This window comes from Halichoerus grypus, chromosome 4 (genome assembly GCF_964656455.1).
Source record: "Halichoerus grypus chromosome 4, mHalGry1.hap1.1, whole genome shotgun sequence".
Classification (NCBI taxonomy): Eukaryota; Metazoa; Chordata; class Mammalia; order Carnivora; family Phocidae; genus Halichoerus; species Halichoerus grypus.
The window spans coordinates 64,216,468-64,238,775 of record NC_135715.1 but is presented as its reverse complement, the minus strand read 5'-3'; the positions used below and the strand labels follow the sequence as shown (position 1 = coordinate 64,238,775).

The 22,308-nt window shown below is 36.0% G+C and overlaps 1 long non-coding RNA gene and 1 pseudogene across 1 annotated transcript in view; one reads left to right on the top strand and one right to left on the bottom strand.

Annotated features, from left to right (window-relative positions):
* Positions 1–22,308, top strand: part of LOC118521610 (uncharacterized) — a 476,460-nt gene that overhangs the window by 363,372 nt on the left and 90,780 nt on the right. Inside the window, exons 6-7 of the long non-coding RNA XR_013447011.1 lie at positions 8,089–8,229; positions 15,531–15,626. This is a non-coding gene — a long non-coding RNA (uncharacterized LOC118521610). The remainder of the gene's footprint in view (positions 1–8,088; positions 8,230–15,530; positions 15,627–22,308) is intronic.
* On the bottom strand, positions 17,115–18,228 carry LOC118521609 (hsc70-interacting protein pseudogene; annotated as a pseudogene).

Genomic DNA, 22,308 nt, shown 5'->3' with positions numbered 1-22,308 from the left:
CTCTATGTCCCAGACAAATGGATCAGGCATCACATCTAACGTTGCCAGTTGTTGTGTAGGGAGAATGAGTGAGAACCCTGGATGATCTCACACTGCCAATTAAATGCTTCAGCCTGGAACTTACATGTTATTCCTTTCACGACTCAGTAACTAGAATGTTACATGGTCTCTCCAAGCCACAAGAGGGCCAAGAAGTGTAATCATTCCATGTATGTGGCAGATAGCACTAATAACTGTCACTTTCTAATGAGACTCCCTACTTCCAGGGTTGTTCTCGTATCAATTCTCTGAATAGTAGCCAAAAGGACATCTCCTTTTTGTTGTATTTAGGATTAGATCCAAAATTTCTGTGGACTACAAGGCCCTATGTATTCTAACTCTGTCTATTTTAATATCCTAAACCTCTAGCCACTCCCCTGTGGTGTTCTCATCAACACAGAAATTATGCTCAGTCTTTCTCTCCTAGGACATGAAAAAAACAGGTTGTCCTCATCTGGCTCCTTCATTGTGGCTGCCTTCTTATACTTTGATTCTCAGCTTAAAAGTCTAATTACCAAAAAGAGATCTTCCCTAAACTTACTATTAGAAGAATGTTCTCTGTATTATCTTTTTTTTTTTCCTATTTAAAGATCACTGCATCCCACTTATTTCCTCTGACATGCTGCTCTACCTTCTGGAATTGTTTTAATTGCTTATTTACTAACCATTTCCATCACTAGAATATAATAATAAAGATATCATCTCATTATCCTTATCACCTAACACCCATAACTAACTTGTATAATATTTTTAATCGAATGAATGAATGAATAAAAATCTAAACCTATGAAAGCAGTGATATTGCCCTCATAGATATAGAAGTGTTAGAATAGAAATGGAATATATATGAGAGCATGGTCAGATCCCCAAATATATTCCAGATAGATTAAAAGATTTAAAAATTATAACATTAAGAAGTGCTATAGGGCGCCTGAGTGGCTCAGTTGGTTAAGTGACTGCCTGCGGCTTAGGTCATGATCCTGGAGTCCCTGGATCGAGTCCCGCATCGGGCTCCCTGCTTGGCGGGGAGTCTGCTTCCCCCTCTGACCCTCCCCCCTCTCATGTGCTCTCTCTCTCTCTCTCTCATTCTCTCTCTCAAATAAATAAATTTAAAAAAATCTTTAAAAAAAAAAAGAAATGCTATAAACTAGGGGTAAAAAAGAAAAACTATATTAGTAAAAAATGCTGAATGTAAAACTTTGTATAAAATAATGTATAAAAGATATATAAAAGAAATCAAGGGGAGATATCAGGGTATTATCCCCTAATAATTTAAATCTTAGAAGTAAAAAGTCAATAGAGAAAAGAACAAATGAAAAAATATTTACAACCAATATGATAAAAATAGTTGATATTATATATATACTTATTTTATAATATATACATATACATATCCTTTGGGAGTCCTTCCTAGTGCTGCCTAGGAGCCAAGGGAACATGGAGTGTGTAGTTAATAAAGGAAGTTACAAATTATATGGCCTTGTGATCATTTATAGTACTGAAGATTAAGCTATTTTTTCCCTTTCTAGTCTGTCACATATTTAGTTATATATTACAAATTTCCCTCCTTTTGTTCTATTTTCACTAACATTTTACACAAGAGTAGTGGTGGTATTGATCATAATAATTATAGGATATATATTTATAGGATAATGAGAGAGGAATGAGACTAAATTTGAGGAGGGCTGATCATTCAGAAATGGTTGCAATGTTTGATTAAATTTTGAATTTCCTATTTTGAGGAGAAGGTCTTTTCCACTTTTGTGAGGTAAGTTGCCTTATGGTTAGGCAAAGAACATTGCTATTATTTAGAGGTTTAAGTGTGGGAGTTAATGACCTTACTGATGTTGAGTATCCACAGTGTGGGTTATGATACATAATGTAATTGGCTTATTGAACATCCACTCATACTCCCTTGGAGCAAGACTTCCTGGAAAGATCAAAGATGAAATACTGGAAAGATAAAAGTTACATTTATCAGATGGCCCTTCAGCTATGATTGTGCTTATGACCTACGTTTTGGCCAAGTGGGCATTTCTACTGTGACAGTCATGAGGGAAGAGACAAGATATTTTGGCAAGAATGGGGACAAGAAGATTTGGCTTTTCTTGGGCTCAAATAATGACAACAGTTTCCTTATTTGCTTTCTGATCATGGGGCAGAGTAATGGCAGCAGCTGCTCTTTTAGCTGGAAAATTTTGCCATGTGATTCTGGAAATTATATAAAAAAGTCACTTTCTATTTATTTTTTAATTTCATTTGTACCAAAGATAAAGGGAACTAGCTAATAATTTTCCTCAGGTCACCTAGAGTGGATTCTGTTGTCTGTAAGAACGCTGATCAATACAGATATTCTTTCCATGTTCATTGAACAAATATTTATTACATCCTTAGTATGTGCCAGTAGTCAATAAATGTAATAAGTAAATCTGAGAGTATGTTAAAAAGTGCTAAATTAAATGGAAGGAAATTTTAAAAAGTAAAGCAAAGAAAGGAGAAGGAAATGAAGAGGAGTTAGGAGTGTGGAAAGCAGATTATAATTTTAAATTGGGCCATCAGAGTAACTTTCATTGCAAAGGAGGGAATGAAAAAGATCTTGAAAGAAATGAGATTAAATCATTCCAGGCAAAAGAAAGAGTCTGTGCAAAGGCCCTGAGGTGGGCACATGTCTGATATGCTAGAGAAAAACAAAGAGGCCAATGTAAAGTGAGCAAGACAATGATATAAGAGAGGTAACAGTAAAAAGAGGGGGAGGAAGTAACAGTACACCATTTAAATGAATAAAGGAATTTGGCTATTTCTCTAGTGAAGTTGGAAGCCTCTGGAGACTTTTGAAAATTGAGATATCATTTATGCTGTAAAAACATCCACCTGGATACTTCATTGAGAATAGACTGTAGTAGGAAAAGGACAGAAGCAGGAGATTATTTAGGAGTTATTGTTGTAATCCAAGTGAGATATGATGTTGGCCTAAATCAAGGTGGAATCTGTGGAGATGTGAGAGGTAGTGGAATCTGGATGTATTTCAAAGTTAGAGGCAATGACATTGTCTGAGAGATTGGATATAAGATATGAGAAGAAAGAGGATGACTCTAAAAGTTTCAGACCTGAGGAAATTTAAGTATAGAATTGCCCTCAGTTGAGATGGGTGGAGTAGTTTAGGGCTAATGGCTCTGTCAGGGAGGCAGTCATTGGAATACAGGTGGCATTTAAAGTCTTGAGACTGGATGAGATCACCAAAGAAAGGAATTAAGATGGAGAAGGGGTCCAAGAACTAAGTCCTGGAAGAGTCTGCCATTAGAAGTTGGAGAAGAGGAGCTAACCAAAGAGGTAGAAGGAGCCAGTGAGGTAGTGAGTGAGGTGTTCCTGAGATGCAAGTGAAAAAAGTGTACTTAAGAAAAGGGGGAGAGCACCTATGTTGAATGCCATTGAAGAAAGATGAAACTTGAGAAACAAGTTTTCCCACCAACATGCACGAGGGTTCCTTTTTCTCCATATCCTCACCAACACCTGTTGTTTCATGTGTGTGTGTGTGTGTGTGTGTGTGTTTAAGCCATTCTGACAGGTATGCAGTGATATCTCTTTGTGGTTTTGATTTGCATTCCCCTGATGATGAGTGATGTTGAGCATCTTTTCATGTGCCTGCTGGCCATCTGTATGTCTTCCTTGGAGAAGTGTCTGTTCATGTCTTCTGCCCATTTTTAATTGCATTATTTGGGGGGGTTTTGGTGTTGAGTTATAGGAGTTCTTTATGTATTTTAGATACTAACCCTTTGTTGGAAATATCATTTGTAAATATCTTCTCCCATCCAGTAGGTTGTATTTTTGTTGATTATTTCCTTTGCTGTGCAGAAGATTTTTATCTTGATGTAATCCCAATAGTTTGTTCTTGCTTTTGTTTCCCTTGCCTCAGGTATCTAGAAAGATGTTGCCACAGTCAATGTCAAGGAAATTACTGCCTGTGCTCTCTTCTAGGATTTTTGTAGTTTCAGGTCTCACATTTAGGTTTTTAATCCATTTTGAGTTTATTTTTGTGTAGGGTGTAAGAAAGTGGTCTAATTTCATCCTTTTGCATGTAGCTGTCCAGTTTTCCCAACACTGTTTGTTAAAACAAAACAAAACTGTCTTTTTCCTATTGCATATTCTTGCCTCCTTTGTCACAGATTAATTTACCATATAATCTTGGGTTTATTTCTAGACTCTCTATTCTGTTCTTTTGATCTGTGTGTCTATTTTTGTGCCACTACCATACTGTTATAATTACTACAGCTTTGTAGTCTATCTTGAAACTGGGGATTGTGACACCTCCAGTTTGGTTCTTCATTTTCAAGAATGCTTTGGCTATTTGGGGTCTTTTGTGGTTCCATACAAATTTTAGGATTATTAGTTCTGCGAAAACTGCTATTGATATTTTGATAGGGATTGCATTAAATCTGTAGATTGCTTTGGGCAATATAGATATTTAACAGTATTTGTTCTTCCAATCCAAGAGCATGGATTATCTTTCCATTTGTTTGTGTCATCTTCAATTTCTTTCATCAGTGTATTATAATTTTCAGAGTATGGATCTTTCACCTCCTTGGGTTAAGTTTGTTCCTACATATTTTATTATTTTGGTGCAATTTTATATGGGACTGTTTTCTTAATTTCTTTTTCTGCTACTTCATTATTAGTGTATAGATGTGCAATGGATTTTTGTATATTGATTTTGTATCCTGTGACTTTACTGTATTCCTTTATGAATTTGAGTAGTTTTTTGGCAGAGTCTTTAGGGTTTTCTATATATGGTATTATGTCATCTGCAAATAGTGAAAGTTGTACTTCTTCCTTACCAATTTGGAAGGCTTTTATTTCTTTTTCTTGCCTGATTGTTGTGGTCAGGGCTTCCAGTACTATGTTGAATAAAAGTGGTGAAATTGGATATCCTTGTCTTCTATCCTTGTTTCTTCCTGACCTTAGGGGAAAAGCTCTCAGTTATTCACCATTGAGTATGGTGTTAGCTATGGGTTTTCACATGTAGCCTTTATTATGTTGAGGTATGTTCCCTTTAAACTTACTTTGTTGAGGGTTTTTATCATGAATGGATTTTGTACTTTGTCAAATTCTTTTTCTGCATCTATTGAAATGATCATATGGTATTTATCCTTTCTCTTGTTGATGTGATATATCACACTGATTGATTTGCAAATATTGAACTACCCTTGCAACCTGGACATAAATCCCATTTGATTGTGGTGAATAATTTTTTTAATGCATTGTTGGATTTGGTTTGCTAATATTTTGTTGAGGATTTTTGCATCTATGTTCATCAGAGATATTGGCCTGTAGTTCTCTTTTTTGTAGTGTCTTTATCTGGTTTTGGTATCAGGGTAATGCTGGCCTCATAGAATAAATTTGGAAGCTTTCCTTCTTCTGATTTTTGGAGTAGTTTGAGAAGAACGGGTATTAACTCTTCTTTAAATGTTTGCTAGAATTCACCTGGGAAGCCAACTGGTTCTGGACTTTTGTTTGTTGGGAGTTTTGTGATTACTGATTTAATTTCATTGCTGGTAAACAGTATGTTCAAATTTTCTGTATCTTCCTGGTTCAGTTTTGGGAGGTTATATGTTTCTAGGAATTTATTTATTTCTTCTAGTTTGTCCAATTTGTTGGCATAATATTCTCTTATAATCCTTTGTATTTCTGTGGTGTCAGTTGTTATTTCTCCTCTTTAGTTTCTAATTTTGTGTGAGTCCTCCCTCCCTCCCTCACTCTCTCTCCATTTTTTAATAGATAGTATGAAAATCAGATTTAAAAATTATCTGACAAATATAAAACTATTTAAGATAATCAAAGATAAAAATGTTGGTGAAAAGCTTTATATTTGAACTCAAATTTAATAGAGCTTCATTCTAGTAGCTGGCATGTTGCACAGCTCTCATTATCCAAAAATGGAAGCTTAGAAATTTGTCAAGTATATTTATATTTGTATTTTTAATCTGGCTCTGAGATTAGAGGGCATTTTTATGTGGATGTTTTCATAAAGGACAAAATGAGTGATGTATTTGATAATAGTTTTACAATTAGAAACAGTTTATGAAAACTGAAGGTATAATGAGATCAAGCACAGCATGTGGCTTTATGGATATCTGGTTTAATGTAGGAATCAGGTTTGGAGATTTTGAGAGTATATTGCTATTATACCAACTGGATATTTGGGTCAGGTATTTAACATAAGTGGAATGCGTGATTTGAGATGGAAGTTTCTGGTAAGAAGCTAGAGCAGGTAAACTAGAGATTCATGTTGGTTGTGTAGATGGCAGAAATAATATTCTGATGTGGACATTTCAAACCTGTGTTCTTTAAAGAGAGCTATCCCATCTCTTCATAAAGGTAGGCCAGAAAAATGCCTGCAACCACATAGTACTTTCCCCAATTGCAGTTTAGAGCCTTATAAATAGTTAAATAAGAGGCACAATGTTTACATCTAAATAATATCAGAATGCCTTTATCTTCCATGGCAGAAACTTAATATGGCTCTTGTAACACATTTATTTCCTGCTTTATGTAGAATTGCAGAATTGCAAAGGAGTCCTCTAAATAATTAACGTGTTAACATTTGGACAATAGATGGTTTTCTATGTAGCTGACATACTGAATCTGCTAAAAAGCACCACAAACAACAACTTAATTATGGCACAATTTGATACTAGATCTTTTTCCAGACAAGAATTAACATAGATATCTAACATTAGTTGAGCATTTACTATGTGCCATGCCTAAGTGAAAAACATTATAGAGACTATATAATTAGATCCTTACAACAACTGGAAATTGTTTTATTCCCCCATTTTACAGATGAGGTTAATAAAAACTTGCCTGATGTCTCACAAATAGTAATTACAGGCCAGACACTTTGATTCTGGAGCTTAAATTCTTAGTCACTTAACTGTCTTACTTCCTGTGTCACCTACCTCTTGGATGGTTCTGGAAACATGAAATTTCAAGTACTAGTAGCATTCTTATCTTCCTATTTGCTATAGCTGAAGAACATATGAAAAACTGACAGATTAAAAAGTGGTGTGTCTATGTGGAGGGGATGGGGATGTGTTGTGGAATGTTTGGAGCAGGACATAGAGAGAGGAAGAAGCAGGGACTACAATTATCCCTATATTACTGCCTCTTAAAATAGGAATTAACTCTAAAAAGTAACCTCAAATATATGAATATCTATTAAATTGAGGGTTCCTAAGAGTGAAGATCTGTTGTTGTTGTTGTACTACCAAATGGCTATGAAGAGAATTATTTATATTACTGCACTGGGAAGCAAAGAGTATAATAATTTTGAGGGTGGACCCTGAAATCAGATTTCCTATGGTCAAGTCTTGGTTCTGCCAATATCTTAACCCCTCTAAACCTTGGTTTCATCTTTTCTTCCTAGGTCAAAGGATCATGAGGAATAAATAAAACAATCAGTACACATGAGACTTTTATCACAGCATCAGTCATGTTTATCTTTTATCATAATGAGAAATTTTGATTTAATATTGGGAAGTTATTTCTGGTGACTTTTAAAAAAGTCAACTTGTTAGGAAGGATGGTTGTACTCCATAATCTGAAATGACTAATGTGTAATTTTGTCTGCATTTGGGTGCACATCTCAGATGTGTTTCAGAGGTCCTTTTTAACCCTTTGGTCTATTTCTCTTTTTCATGTTACCTCTTTTCTCCATTTTTGTTGGTTTCTTTTCAAAATATGATTATGTAATTCATTCCATTTCTAATAACTAAAAGGAATATTTATTAATGCACACTCATAAACTTATGGACCTGTTTCAGTTTGAACTACACAAAAAAACACAAAACAGTCAAACAAACAAAAAAAGAAATGTTCCTTTTTTAAACAAAATAATATATTCAAATAATTTTAAATACATTTAAATAAAATTTAAATTCTAAATAATAATGGGGAAGTTGCAAAAAAGCTAGGTAGAAAATGACAGGCCATTGCATTTAGTTATTCTCTTGTATCTTTATTCACTCACTAACTCATGTATTCATTTGTTTCTAGACACAATGATCACAAATTTACCAAGTGACCACTGCGTGCTATGTTGGCTGCCAGGGAGGATACAGATCTGCACAGCCCATGATTCTTGCCCTAGGGGAGTTTGGAAAAACTTTGAATGTGAAAGCAGCATGACATACAAAGGTAAATAAAATTTTGAGAAAATAATGCAGAAGGGTGTTTTAAGATAGCATATGATAGTTTTCATTTTTCTTTCAAAATAATATGAATAAACATAAGAATAACCACAACTCATTTAGCTCAGCCATAATTAGGTCAGCTTCCCTCTTTTGCTTCCTAAACACATGGAACTCTTTATGACACAGATTTAATTTTATAGAATAATTTGTAAAAGGCCTAATCCTGCTTCTCTCAAACTAAAATCATTATACTTAAGCTGTTTGGATGAATTAGGGGCAAAGACCAGAATAATACTTAAAATAAAAAGTGTAGACACATATATACGAAATATATGAACTGTGATTTGAATCTTACTAAGGTTTTCTCTCTTATGAGTGGTCATGCTGGGTAAAGTTTTTGATAAAGCTGGTTATCTCCATGAAATATGAGAGAATGAAAAGTCATAAATGCATAGGAACATAAAATTGTTACTTTTTAAAATTCATTCACTAGACTAAATGTATACTAATATATACTATGTCTGGTGTCAGGTACTACTAAAAAAAAGGTGATATATTCCTCATCCTCAAGGAAATCATACTAAAGTATGCATATACACAAAGACAATTAGTGTGTTAAGTGAGATGGGGGCAAGAGAATGATCAACTTTTGGGAAACTGATATAATATTTCACAGAAAATGAGATATTATGCTGTACCTTGAAGAAGTGTTTCAGGATTTTATTGCTTTTGTCCATGTTTGAGCCTCATCAATCCCTTCTCTAATGAGTTAACATAGTCTACAGTGCTTATGTTGTTCATGGGTGGGATTAATACATTAACTTTAGAAATCATTAAATAATAAACATGCATGGTAAAAGTTCAAGCATTACCAATTAAAAAGAAAGAACAAATTGTATATATCTACAAGGAAAAAAATTGGAATAAGAAGAAAACAAAGAAAAAAATACTTAACCCCAGAAAGGAAGGACAAAAAGGGAGAGAAAAAGTGGTAACAATATAAAGCAAGCAAGAAGATGGTAGCACTTACTTAATCACAATATACGTAATTGGGTTAAATTACACAATTAAAAGAAAAATTATCAGATAAGATAAAGTGCAAATTTTTATCATATGATATTATTAAGAAGTATATCTAAAACAAAAATAAACTGAAAAGTTGGGATGTAAAAAATGAAAAAAGATTTTCTGGGAAGTACTAAGTAAAGGAAAACTAGAGTAATTATATTAATGTAAAAAAAAAGGAGTAGACTTTAAGCTTAAAAAGTCCAATAAGATATACAGAGAGGCATGGCCTAATGACAAGGATTTTAATTTATCAGAAGCACAGCAGTTCTAATCATATGCTCTCAGGAGAACATCTTCAAAATGTATTAATTAAAAATTTCTGGAAGTGTCTGGGAAAAGTAAAAAGAGGAGAGTTAATATTATATTGACAAAAGAATGAGAAAATAAACATATATCTTTCCTTATGGTTTTCCAAGGAAACAAAAACATCCCTTGAGTCAAGAATTTAATACACAATTAAATTTTCATTTATATATAAATTCAACAGAAAGACATCCTCAGACCTGGATGGCATAAAACAACTTATTATATACATACTAAGAGATGAGTAAATTCAACATCTCAAGAATTGGGAGGTTTGTAAAATTAAAGGACTTAGATGTGAACACTAAACCAGTAGAATACAGAGGTATGCTTAACTAGTAGTTAGAGAATATTTACAACTCTCAATATAAATAGCAAATCTTTGATTGGCTGAGTAACATTTACCACAAAAAATTTTAGTTGAAAATTTCAGCATTGTAGAGTAAGTATAGTCCTGATTATTAGTGAGAATTCAATCAAAGAAACAAAACCAGTAAGAGACAGTCTGTCTGTCTGTCTATCTACCTATCTATCTTAAGGATTTTAACCATATGCAATTTTTGGAGCTGCTTAAACAGTCTCTGCAACATTTGTCTTCTTGTCTGATGCTGGAGCTTGATACTTATAGGGCAGGCATTTGGGAAACAAAGATTGATGTAAAGTGAGAGAGAGCCAGAACAAGCTGGAACAGAAGTGCCAAGGAAATTCAGTGGGGAAAAGGATAGAATTTACAAGTGGTTCTGGGACAATTGGACATCTATTTGGAAAAAAAAAAAAAGAACTTAGACTCATACCTCACACCATAAATAAAAAATAACTCATGATGGATTATAGAGCTATATGTAAGAGCTAAAACTTCTAGGTTGATCACATAGGAGAAAATCTTTGTGGCCCTAGATTAGGTACAAAGATCTTAGAAATGACACCAAAAGCAGACCAAAAAAGAAAAAATGATAAATTTTTAAAAATTTTATCATAAAAATTATAAATTTTTATCATAAAAATTAAAAACGTCCAGAAACACTCCAGCTATAGATTGGAGAAAATATTTGCAATTACGTATGTGATAAAGGACTTGCATCTGAAATATATAAATAACTCTCACAACTTGATCATAGTAAGACAACCTAATTTAAAAAATAAGCAAAAGACTTGAACAGACCTTTCATCAGAGAAGACATACAAATGGCTAATAAAAACTGGAATAGGTACTCAATAATCATGTTATTAGAGAAATGCCAATCAAAATCAGAAGGTACCAATGCATGCCTACTAGAATAGCTATAATAGGAAAGACAGTTAATAACAAATATTGGCTAGATGTGGAGAAACAAGGACCCTCACACATTGTTGGTTGGAATGTGAAATGGCATAGCTACTTTGGAAAACAGTTTGGCAGTTTCATAAATAGCTATATAAACTTACCTATCATAGAATCGAACATCTATTTCTATGAATCTAATGGCAACATATGTTCATGCAAAAACTTGAACAGAAATGTTCATAGCAACATATTCAAAATAGACAAAAATCAAAAACATTTCAAATTTCTATCATGAATGTATAAACAAAATGTAGTATATTCATATAATAAAAAAAACCAAAACACTGATACATTCTGTAACCTGCATGAACTTCAAAATCATTATGCTAGATGAAAGATGTCAGGTCCAAATGACTATATTTTGTCTGAAGCCATTTATATGAAATATTCAGAAAAGGCCCCGTTAGAAATATTCTAAAACTGGATTATGCTGTTGGATACACAGTTCTGTAAATTTACTATAAGTCAATAAATTGTACACCTACACTGTGTGAATTTTATGGAATGTAACTTATACTTCAATAAAGCTGTTTTTAAAAAAGAACAACCTGGAATGCACAAGCATGAGCTAGAGCCACAAGGATGAACTTAAATGTGTTAGTTTTTGTGCCCCTGAACTTGATGATGTGGACGTCATGCAGAGACCGGGGCCTTTTATCACAGAGCTAAACCCACATGCCTTGCCACCACAATAAGGGACAGATGGAACCTAAATTTAATTTCTTTTAATCATATAAGGGGGTGACTTAAATGAAGTACATTTATTCTTTATTTTGAACAGCACTATAATGAAATATATTTAGAAGAATCTTTAACCTCTACTGCCAGAAGATTTCCAAGAAACTTAAGGAGCTAAAAGCAAATAAAATATAGTCCATGTAGCAAAAAAGAATGCAAATGAAATATCAAGGAGAACAGAAGATATCTTAAACATGGAAAAATGCTTGTGATATCATTTTAAATATAAAATATGGGATATGTTAACATTTTATAAAATGTAGCAGAATATGGTTTTGTTAAAATTTCTATGATGAGATTATTTCTTCTTTACACTTGTATTTCATACATTTTTTGAACTTTTAAAAAAATGAGATATAATTGGGGTGCCTGTGTGGCTCAGTCAGTTAAGTGTCCGACTCTGGATTTCAGCTCAGGTCATGATCTCGGGGTTGTGGGATCGAGCCCCGTGTGGGCTCCTGTGCTGGGGGGGAGCCTGCTTAAGATTCTCTCTTTCCCTTTCCCTCTGAATCCTCACCCCCTGCTTGTGTGCTCTCTTTCTAAAAAAAAAAAAAAATTTGTTTTAAGTGAGATATAATTGACATCTAACATTATGTTAGTTTCGGGTGTACAGCATAATGATTCAGTATTTGTATATATTGTGAAATCACCGCAGTAAGTGTAATTAAGATCCATCACCACACATAGTTACAATTTTTTTCTTTAAACATTTTTTATAATAAGCAAATATGATCAAGAAGATGATATTGTGATTTTATAAAATACCTGGTCTTTAACTCCAACCAAATAATCAGGTTAAGAGTGTTTATTAAATAAAAAAATTTATTTTGCTTAAATGTTAATAATACTTTTTTTACAATATAAAAATAGTGACAAATACAATTAATATAGAGATGTACAATTGAATGCTTTTATTTTTAGCTAGTTGTGACATAACCACTAGAAGTTATTTCAGCCCTTCTAAAGGAGTAAAATACGTTTCGATAATAGATCATAGCAGCATTGTTTGTGGGCACATGACCAGTGGAGAATGCAAGTCAAACAAAACTTTCCAAGTAGTCCTGCTTTTTTCTTTTTACAAAAATACATTTTGTAACAGTTTATTCCCACTTCAATGGAACATACGAATCACATCTTTAAAAAAAAAAAGAGAGAGAGAGAAATATGCTAAATGGTTGGAGAAGCAATTACGTTAGATGAAGAGAATTGAATTTTCAACAGATTTTAGAGCATCTTTTAGGTTGGCCTTTTATAATCAGTTCTTGAGGCTCTATTCAGGAAAGATACATTCAGGAAGATGGGTGTGAAGCCTCGCTTTGGTGCTACAGGGTTAGTGCAAGCCTCTAAACTCTGGGGTGAGGGACTGGGTTAATCCAGAAGTCAAGCAGGAAGATCCTGGTTGCTGATGGGGCAAGTTGTTCTTTTCTTACCCATCTCTGCCCCTTAAGGTACAGAAGGGAGTAACATGTCTTAATCATTCTTGGAATCTCTTTGCTGAATGCCTGAATATTACAATTTCTGAGGCCTCTAGACAGATGCTGTGTCATACTGCTAAGGAGCATAGTATTGAACTTCCTGCTAGCTAAGGCACTATCGGCATGTAAGCATCTTTGGTTTTCTGTTTTCCTTCTGAGCAGGTGGCATAAACATGAGAATAAACCACAGTTTCTCTTTGTACAGCAACAATGACCTCACTTTCAACTTGTCTGCATAATCATGCAAATATAACTCATAATACACATATTTTAAAAACCAAAATGAGTCTCATGTGATCTAGTCCTGCTTCCCATGAAGGAAATCATTGAAGATGTGCACTGAGGGACACAATAAGAGAAAATAAGTCCCTACAGTTTAAGTCAAAGTCTTCTGAATTAGATGAACAAAATAGACATTAGATATAGCATTGAGTGGTAAATCTTATGTGAGCATCTGATAATCTTCTTTTCAGAAATACCCCCTTTGGGCCTCCTCAGTGTCTCCTGACAGTTTTGTCCCTCCTGTGGCATCTCATATAGAACCAGCGTGTTTTAGGCTCATACCAGTGCTTTGCACATACTCCACTCAAGTCACAAGTACTTACTTAACTCAGAGATGTGGCTCTGACAACTGTCAAAATTTCACACTTTACTTTAGATACATCTAATTCAGCATATTTATTTATAGCTTTCCTTAATTTTGTAAAGTTTGGAGAGTGGATTTGAGCATCACCTCTGTGTGTAGATTAGACTATTTATATCCCTCCCAACTCTGAGATTCCATATTTCTATGGCTTGATACTTAACTCATCAATCCCTCAAAAATACATTTCAATTGTTTCCTTCTATTTTTGTTAGCTTTGTCTTAGTCATAAGTAAATAATTAGTAAATAAGTTTTGTAATAATTCAGCTATCGAGAGCCAAAATAACAGTGGTTTAAGTGGAAGTTAGGATTTAGAGTTCAGTAAAGGCAAGATGGCTCAGTAGCTAACTGGGACTCGGGCTACCTTGAGATTTCCATACTGTCATTCCTAGGGAATGATATTTACTGTCCTGGTCTAAATTGTACCTCCAGCCATCATATCTATGTTTTCAGCAGGATGGGGAAAGGGAGTAGTAGCTTGCACTTGCCTTTAAGGTATGTCTCAGAACTTAATTTACATCATTTTTCCTAACATCCCATTGATCAGAACTTTCCACGGGGTCACAGCTAGCTGCAAAGGAGGCTGAAAAGGTTTTTTCCATGGCACGTATGTCTGCACCCTTATCCCTGCCCCCTGCTCCCAGAGTAGCCATGTGTTAAACTGAGGATTTCTATTAGTATTGAAAGAAAGTTAGAATGCTTATTTTTTTTTTTTTAAAGATTTTATTTATTTTTTTGACAGACAGAGACAGCGAGAGCAGGAATGCAAGCAGGGGGGAGTGGGAGAGGGAGAAGCAGGCTTCCTGCCGAGCAGGGAACCCGACGTGGGGCTCGATCCCAGGACCCTGGGATCATGACCTGAGCCGAAGGCAGACGCTTAACGACTGAGCCACCCAGGCGCCCCTAGAATGCTTATTAAAATATACACAGCACACTCATACTATACACACCCAAACACATACACACACATGCACACAGGTTTTCCAGAACATGTCACCATTTTTACACTCGTTAGCAGAGTGGGAGGATGTATTTTCCAGATGTCAATTAAAATTTAATTCAATAGAAATGAATTACATGCCTGTTTTGACTTGCAGCTTATTTAATGTGGCACATTTTGCCATAGGTAGCCTTGGTGTTCCCAAATACTGCTGTGTGGTTTAAGCAGGCTAATCTCTGTGATTCTCCATTTCCTCACTTGAAAATGGACATTATAATATATATCTTGTGAGGTATCATCATATTTAAATGATATAATTTATATAAATTTCTTAAAACAATGCCGCACACATAACAAATACTCAATGAAGTTAATTTAAATTAAAAAAAATTCTCAAGTACTGTGAAAGTAAAAGATGAATGAGTCACAGTCCCTTCACTAAATGACTTTATGGGCATTAGGTCAGCTTAGTGTAGAGAAGAAAGAGTGAAATTAAGAAGCAGTGAAGAAACTTGTAATTCTTACCTAACTGTATGAGTTTGGAGCAAGTTATTTCTCTTGAGTATGAGTTTTTTTCGTTTGAAAAATGACATCAATTATAACATATCAGAACTTCTTGAATATACTTGGCAGTGTATATGACATACTTTGAAAACTCAGGAACACTACTTTAAGGTTAGAAATGATATAACAGTTGCTATTAACTAGAATTAATTCACATCAAAATTGTGCTGAAATCTTTATACATACTATCTCATTTAACCTGTTTAAGAATTCTATAACGTGGATATTATTATCTTGGTGATTCCCCAGGGAACCCATTCTGATTCCTCCAGCATGAGAAAAAAGAAACTTAAAGTTCCAGGATCAGAGCACGGTTTGTTGGAGGAGCTAAGCATTCAGACCCAGGTATACTTGTTTCTAAAGCTAATATTATAAAATACATTTTACGGTGCTTCTATCAATGGAGTAGTTCAGCGCATGGGGAGAATGTGCTGGGAACAATGGATGGTTTAAGTTAGCCAGATGATAGAGAATAGAGTGGAATAGTGGAAGTCCAGGCTGGCGGCTATGCTGGAGACAGTACTTGAATAGCTTTAAATGTAATAGTGAAGATTCAATATGTAATTGAAAAAGAAATAAAAAAATTATGGAGGATTCTTATCAATGTACAAGCTATGGCTTAGAAACAGTAGAAGAGATGAATTAAGGAATGGAGAAAGAAAAAGCAGGAGATGATCAAGAGGCTATTTTAACATTTTGGTATGGATTACAATTGGGGCGCTGATCATGGGAATGCTACATAGTGAGTCTTGTCTAGGAATGTTAAAGTTCTCACATATCATTTATGAGGCAGTGTGTTCAAGAAATTGTTAATATGCCATTTTAAGGCAACCCTCCTGTATTATCAGGAAGGCACCAAAATTATACCACAATCAGAATTCTGGGTTTGCAGAGTTCTTCCTGAGCTAGACCTTTGCCATATTCTCCCTACTTATAGCTTATCTCTTGTTTCTTCCTGCTTTCTTTAAATCCATTTTGGATTTTGGCACGTTTAGTTTTCCTGGACTTTGACCTCTTTGTTGTAAAATGTAGATGCTCTTATTCAGATATGGTGAGGTCAACAGATCAAGCAAAGATAGTTTGTTTTTTGTGTGTGTGTGGAAATAATGCAAAACATTTATTTTCTATATCGGACAAGAACTCAGCTAAGTAATCCAATTCTACTGCAGCATTATAAAAATTATCCCTTCACCACAGTGTAAGATTTAAATGCATCTGCACATGGGTGCACACTACATAAAAGGAATAAAGTTGCTGCTGCCCTGCCAAGCACTTCCAGTCCCTACCCAGGTCCTACTGCAATACTGGTGGTCGCAATGGTTTTATCCAAATAAGTTGTGTTTAAAAAATAAAGCATTTAAAAAGACAAGTCAAAATGCCTCAGAAACCATATCTCCAACTCAAACTTCATCTATTTAAATGTTATATTTGCCTCCCACTAATAAACCTTTATTTCACTCAAACTGAGCAATAAATCTTCCACACTGAAGTATCTTCCTTGCCCAATTAATCCAAAGGAAAGAAACTGAAATGATTAGTAAATAAAGATGTAGAGACTAACATACCCTTTTAATATGTTTTAAAATATTTTTAAGGTTTAAAGTGTTTAAAGTTTGTAATTCCTAGTAGAAAAACATTTTCTGAATGAATACCCTAATGGCAAACCACTGTAGAATGTTTCAGTTGCATGTGGAGCAGAGGGGTAGGGATTCTCTTCACAGCACCCCAGCTTTCTTCATGAGAAGGTCAGAGGTACACTGGTTTGTATTACTGCGGCATCCATTAGGTGATCGAAGTTACTTTTCCTTCAGCAAGGGCTTTATTTGTCAGAAGGGCATTATGCTTGACCTCCAAATTTGGCTGACAATTTACTGATGAGATTCATAACCTTTGGGTTGCTCTGATATTTTGACATATTCGCTGGGTTCTGGACCACATCCTGAAAGGCCACCATAACTTCTGGATCCTGCATGGCTGCGAGAACCTCTGGATCACTAAGAATTTCATTGAGCCCAGACATTCCTACCATTCCAGGCATCCGCCCTGCCATTCCAGGCATTCCTCCAGGAAAATTACCAGGCGTTCCCCCAGGAAAGCCACCTGGGAAAGAGCCATACTGAGCTCCTGATTATCGTCTGGCTTCTTCCTCCCTCTGGGCTCTCTCATGTTCTTCCCGAGCCTTCTTAACGCTTTCTATTCTTTCTTTGATCTCTCACTCTTCACGTTTTCACTCATACTTTCTCCGATGTTCAGCAATTTTATGGGCCCTCGGTTGAACTTCTTTCAGCATTGCACTAGCATCTTCATTGTAATCCAGTTTATAAGCAAGGGCAAGATCATGTGCTGCTTCTTCCCAATGGCCCAGAAGTCTGTGTGCTTTCCCTTGCCACTTATAAGGCTGAGCTGAATCAGGATTTATTTCAATAGCTCTGTCACAGTCTCGAATGGCAGCATTTGACTTCTGTAATTTGATGAAGACACTGGCTCTCTTGGCATACAGAATGGCCAAGCGAGGATTCGGTTTGATGGCATCTGTGAACAAGTCAATGGCTTTCTGTAGTTCACCGTCATTTAGGGCATCAATGGCAACCACTTTTTTATCATTTGCCTGATCCATCATTTCCTTGGTTATCTCTACATTTTCATCTCCCATTTCTTGAGGGGCATCAGTATCTGGTTCAATCACACCTTCATTGTCAATTTCTAGGTTACTTTCCTCACTTGATGGTTCGTCTGCCTTTATGTTTTCCTCCACCTTCTTACTATCTGTTTTTTCTTCCTTGATATTGTCTTCTGATTTAGTTTTATGAGTAGCAGGTGGTATTTTACCCCCCAGGCTCTCCATCCACTCCCGCAGGAAGAGCATTTCCTCGGTGTGCAGAACGCTCGGATCCTACTTACACATTTTCACGAAGGCCCTAAGCTCGCTCACTTTGCGAGGGTCCATGGTCCAGAGCCAGTGGCAGGAGGCAGGCATGGCTGAGGTTGCGGCCCGATTCCAAGCGCGGGTACTAGCTCAGTGTGATCGTGTGGAAGGGGGAGGCTGCCGCGAGACAGAACAGACTAGAACCTCCCCGGCTGCTCGGAAAGATAGTTTGTTACTCACAGTTCCTAAGAGGAAGGGACACATCACACCACACAGGCCACATGGGAGATCTACCAGTGTTGGTCGGGAGGCAGAAGGAGAAAGGGGAAAATGTGGGCAAGCAGAAGGAGAAAGGGGAAAATGTGTTTTCCACAGGAAGTAATGGGCAAGACAGGGCAAGCAGGTTTAAGATTGGCTTGTTTGAATAATTTGAGTGGGCTCTGGGGTGTAGAGGCTATTCTTAGGGTTACCAGACAAGGGCCTGTTGCCCAGTGTGCATCAATTCAAACACTGACACCAGTGTCTTTTGCAGCAGAGAAAAAGGTTTTATTGCAGGGCACCAAGCAAGGAGACAGGAGAGGATTTCTCAAATCCACCTCCCTGAAGGGTTAGGTTGGTGTATTTAAGGGTAAGGGGTAGACTGGAGTATGATGACTGGATATAGGGACAAAGGGAGGTGTCCTTTCTGAGCATGTGTATTCAGGAATCATGCCTCTTAATGTGATACATGTTCAGAAAATGGTGACATAAGCATGATGAAGGGGGAAAGATCTCTAGGTGGGTCATCACAGAGGTTACTTTTGTTCTTTCCTTGTCCCTTCTGCACAGCTGTAAGAATTCTTCCCAGTTGGCTCCAATCTTAGCTAGTCTCATTGGTGGTCAGTCAACTTCTGCAAAATAGGCTCATAAATCAATCAAGTTAGCCAGTTTCATTAGGCTAGAATGATAAAATATTTGTTAACGTGTGTTGGTTTCATTAGTTGTCTGTTTCCTGGCTCTGGGGTGATTAGGGCAGGGGAATACTGGCCCAGAGAGTGAAAGCCAATAAAGGAGGTGGTTGGGGTGTGGGCTCTAGGTTGGTTGGTGTACATAGGGAAGGTATACTTGCAGGCCAGTTCTTTACTCTCTCTAGGAATTGGCTGGCCCTGGGAGGGGCAGTCCTTCCAGGGCCTGTGAGACACTGTAGAGGAGAATAAAATGATTCCTCCTCTACCTTTGTAGGTTCTTGTCTGAGACCCTTCTATAATAAAGGGCAAATTAACAGGAGAAAAGCAAACAGAAGTATAATAACATGTATATTATTTCTTCCTATGTACATACGAGGTACACAGGAAAACTGAGTAATAAACTGAATGGCCCAAATCACCACTTTAAATACCATCTCCAACTAAAAACAAAAGATGTTGGGATGGGGGAAGCCAGTTACGGGAGGTTATCAGGCAAACACAGTAAAGAAGGGTATAGTTGCTATGCAGATTTAAGTCAGCATCTTATTCAGGAGTTTCTATAGATTTAGGTGTTCTTCTGTTCCTGATACAGAGAGGAAGACGCCCATACAAATGGAGATTTCCCTTGCAAATGCAAAAGTCTTTAATAATTTCTATTGGTTTCCAGAGCTTTTCTCATCTGTTTCTTAAAAATAATCAGCCTAAAATAGTCTTTATACCAAAGGGACGTGTTTTGGGATGGCATATTCTGTTTCCCTTTAATACCAAGATGTCAAAGTATCAAATATAGAAACTAGGAAATGTCCTTACACTCTGACCCAGTACTTTTCCTCCTAACTCATAATTGATCCTTCTTTTTTTGACTCAGCTAAGTCAGACTTACTAACAAGTGCTTTTTGAGCTTTCTGGCTTAGTCAAAAGCATTTCTTAATGGGCAGGCGGAGGTAGGGTAAAGTAGATCCAATGAGCAAGGCCTCAGATCAATGTAATGGCTAAATTCTTGGCTTTACAAACATGAAGACTGTGAGAAATACAACTCAGGTATATTTAAAATGGTGTGTCACAATCTGTACATGACACTCATTAGTAGTTAACATACAGAATCAGTGTATGTTCTATACAATCATTTATGCAGTAAAGTAATGCTGTATTAGATGTCAGGAGAATTTAAACTGTTCTCTGTATTGACACTATCTATGTGACTCTGAGTAAGTTCCTTTACTTCAGTGGCTTTCAGTTTCCTCTTTTGTAAAGAAGGGACTGGATTAGGTGACCTCTAAAGTCCTTCTAGCTTTAGCATTCTATTATGTTGACACTGAAAAATAAAATCATGGAATATATATAGTACACTATCTATAGGGATTTCTTTTCATTTTTAACTTGATATGCCAACTAGACAGACTCTTTTAGCTTTTGGCTCAAGTATTCTATTACATCCCTCATCCTTCCCTTCAAAAGAAGTGCGATGTTAGGGAATTTATTACACATAACAAAACATGTGTTTATGGTTCAGTATGAGAGAACCCACTGTCCTTCCCCACCCCCAATATTGGATAAAAAACAGCAGCTTAATCAGTGACTGTGAATTCTGAGGTCAGCTTTCCATTTACAAACAGTGAGGCTGAAAGCTATAAACATTGTGACTTCTGCCTGGGGAGAGTTGAATGTTCCAGGAAATGTACATTGCACTGGAAAATCCAGGATTAGTTTTCAATTCTGTAACATGCTGTTTCCACAATTACTCCTCAAGTTAGCAGAATGTCCTCAGGATTTTGGATATTACCATGTCCTGGCAGGACTCAGGAAGCTTTGCTTCCTCAGAGCTGGACACATTGAAATAAAGCTGTCAAGGAGTTAGGAACTTGTTTAACATTACCCTCCCACACTTTTTTAAAAACCTTCTTTAGTTGAAATAAGGTGGGCAAAACAGTCTATTGACTTGTAAAAGCCTAAAAGATATATCTTTTAAAAAAATCACTTTATACATATATTTACATCATGGATGAGGAGAGGCAGGGCTGCTTATTCATCCTGGTTGAGTAGCAATCTTCAAGTTCATATTATAATTTTAATGGCCAAAACAGTGGAAGGAAAGTAGTTGAGTTTATGAATGGTGGTGATGAGAAGAAATACAAGGAGGGAATACAAAGAAGGCCTAGTTGAATTCTCAAGGGACATCTATTTGGTAATGTTTTCTTAACTTGAATTACAGGAAAGCTCAGTAATATTATTTCTTTACTTGTAAATTGTTGATAGAATATCTTGAAGGTTAAGTGTTCAGAAATGCAAATTAACAGACTTTTAATAGTGGATGTTTCTTTATGAAAACTCTAGTCCCATATTTTTCAATACCTCTAGGGCAAAGACAATGTTCTAGGGATTACTTGAAGGTAGAGAATAAATTTTCCCATCTTCTTGGAATATCAGTTTTTACTTGAGGATTATTTTAATATTGTTAAAAAGAAAACCACAGGCCCAAGGTGGAGTCACTTGCCCTAGGTCAGCAAACCAAGATTTAGTTGTAGTTTTAACCTCTCCAGGACTGGGATTTAAGCCAATTAATCTGGAATTTTCTGGTCAGAACCAATGAGGTCATCTGTCACATGGACCCTCTCCATGCCCCCCTTACCCCTAAAGGAAGATGAAGTAATCTACCTAAAAAGACCCCCTGCCCTAAGGGAAAGTGACTGGCCTGAAATAACCTTTTCTTTTATTTTGCTAATAACTTCTTGCTCCACCCTCCTTCTTATAAAAACCTTCCATTTTGCACAACTCCCCAGAGCTCCCCTCTACTTGCTAGATTGGATGCTGCCTGATTGATGAGTTGCTTAAGAAAGTCAATTAGATCTTCAAATTTACTTGGTTGAATTTTGTTTTTTTTAACAATATTAAAATAAACATTATGAAAACAAAACAATGCCTATACTTAAAATAAAACATAAAACTTGAATAAAATTTCCAGTGGTGAGAGGCAATTTCTGGTTATACTCCCTTACCCTCTGTAGGTAGTTTAAGTGTCACTGATTTAGATTACCTTTTACTTTAGAGTTTAGGAAATTGTACCATATACAGATGTTAAGTTGCCTTGGCAACCCAGATCTGGAAATTCCAATGCTGTTCATTCATTTGCCCAATAAATCTTAAGCATCCACTCACCATGTCCAAGGCACTTCCTTGGTTTTTCTGTCAGACAGTCTCCACCTTCACAATCCTG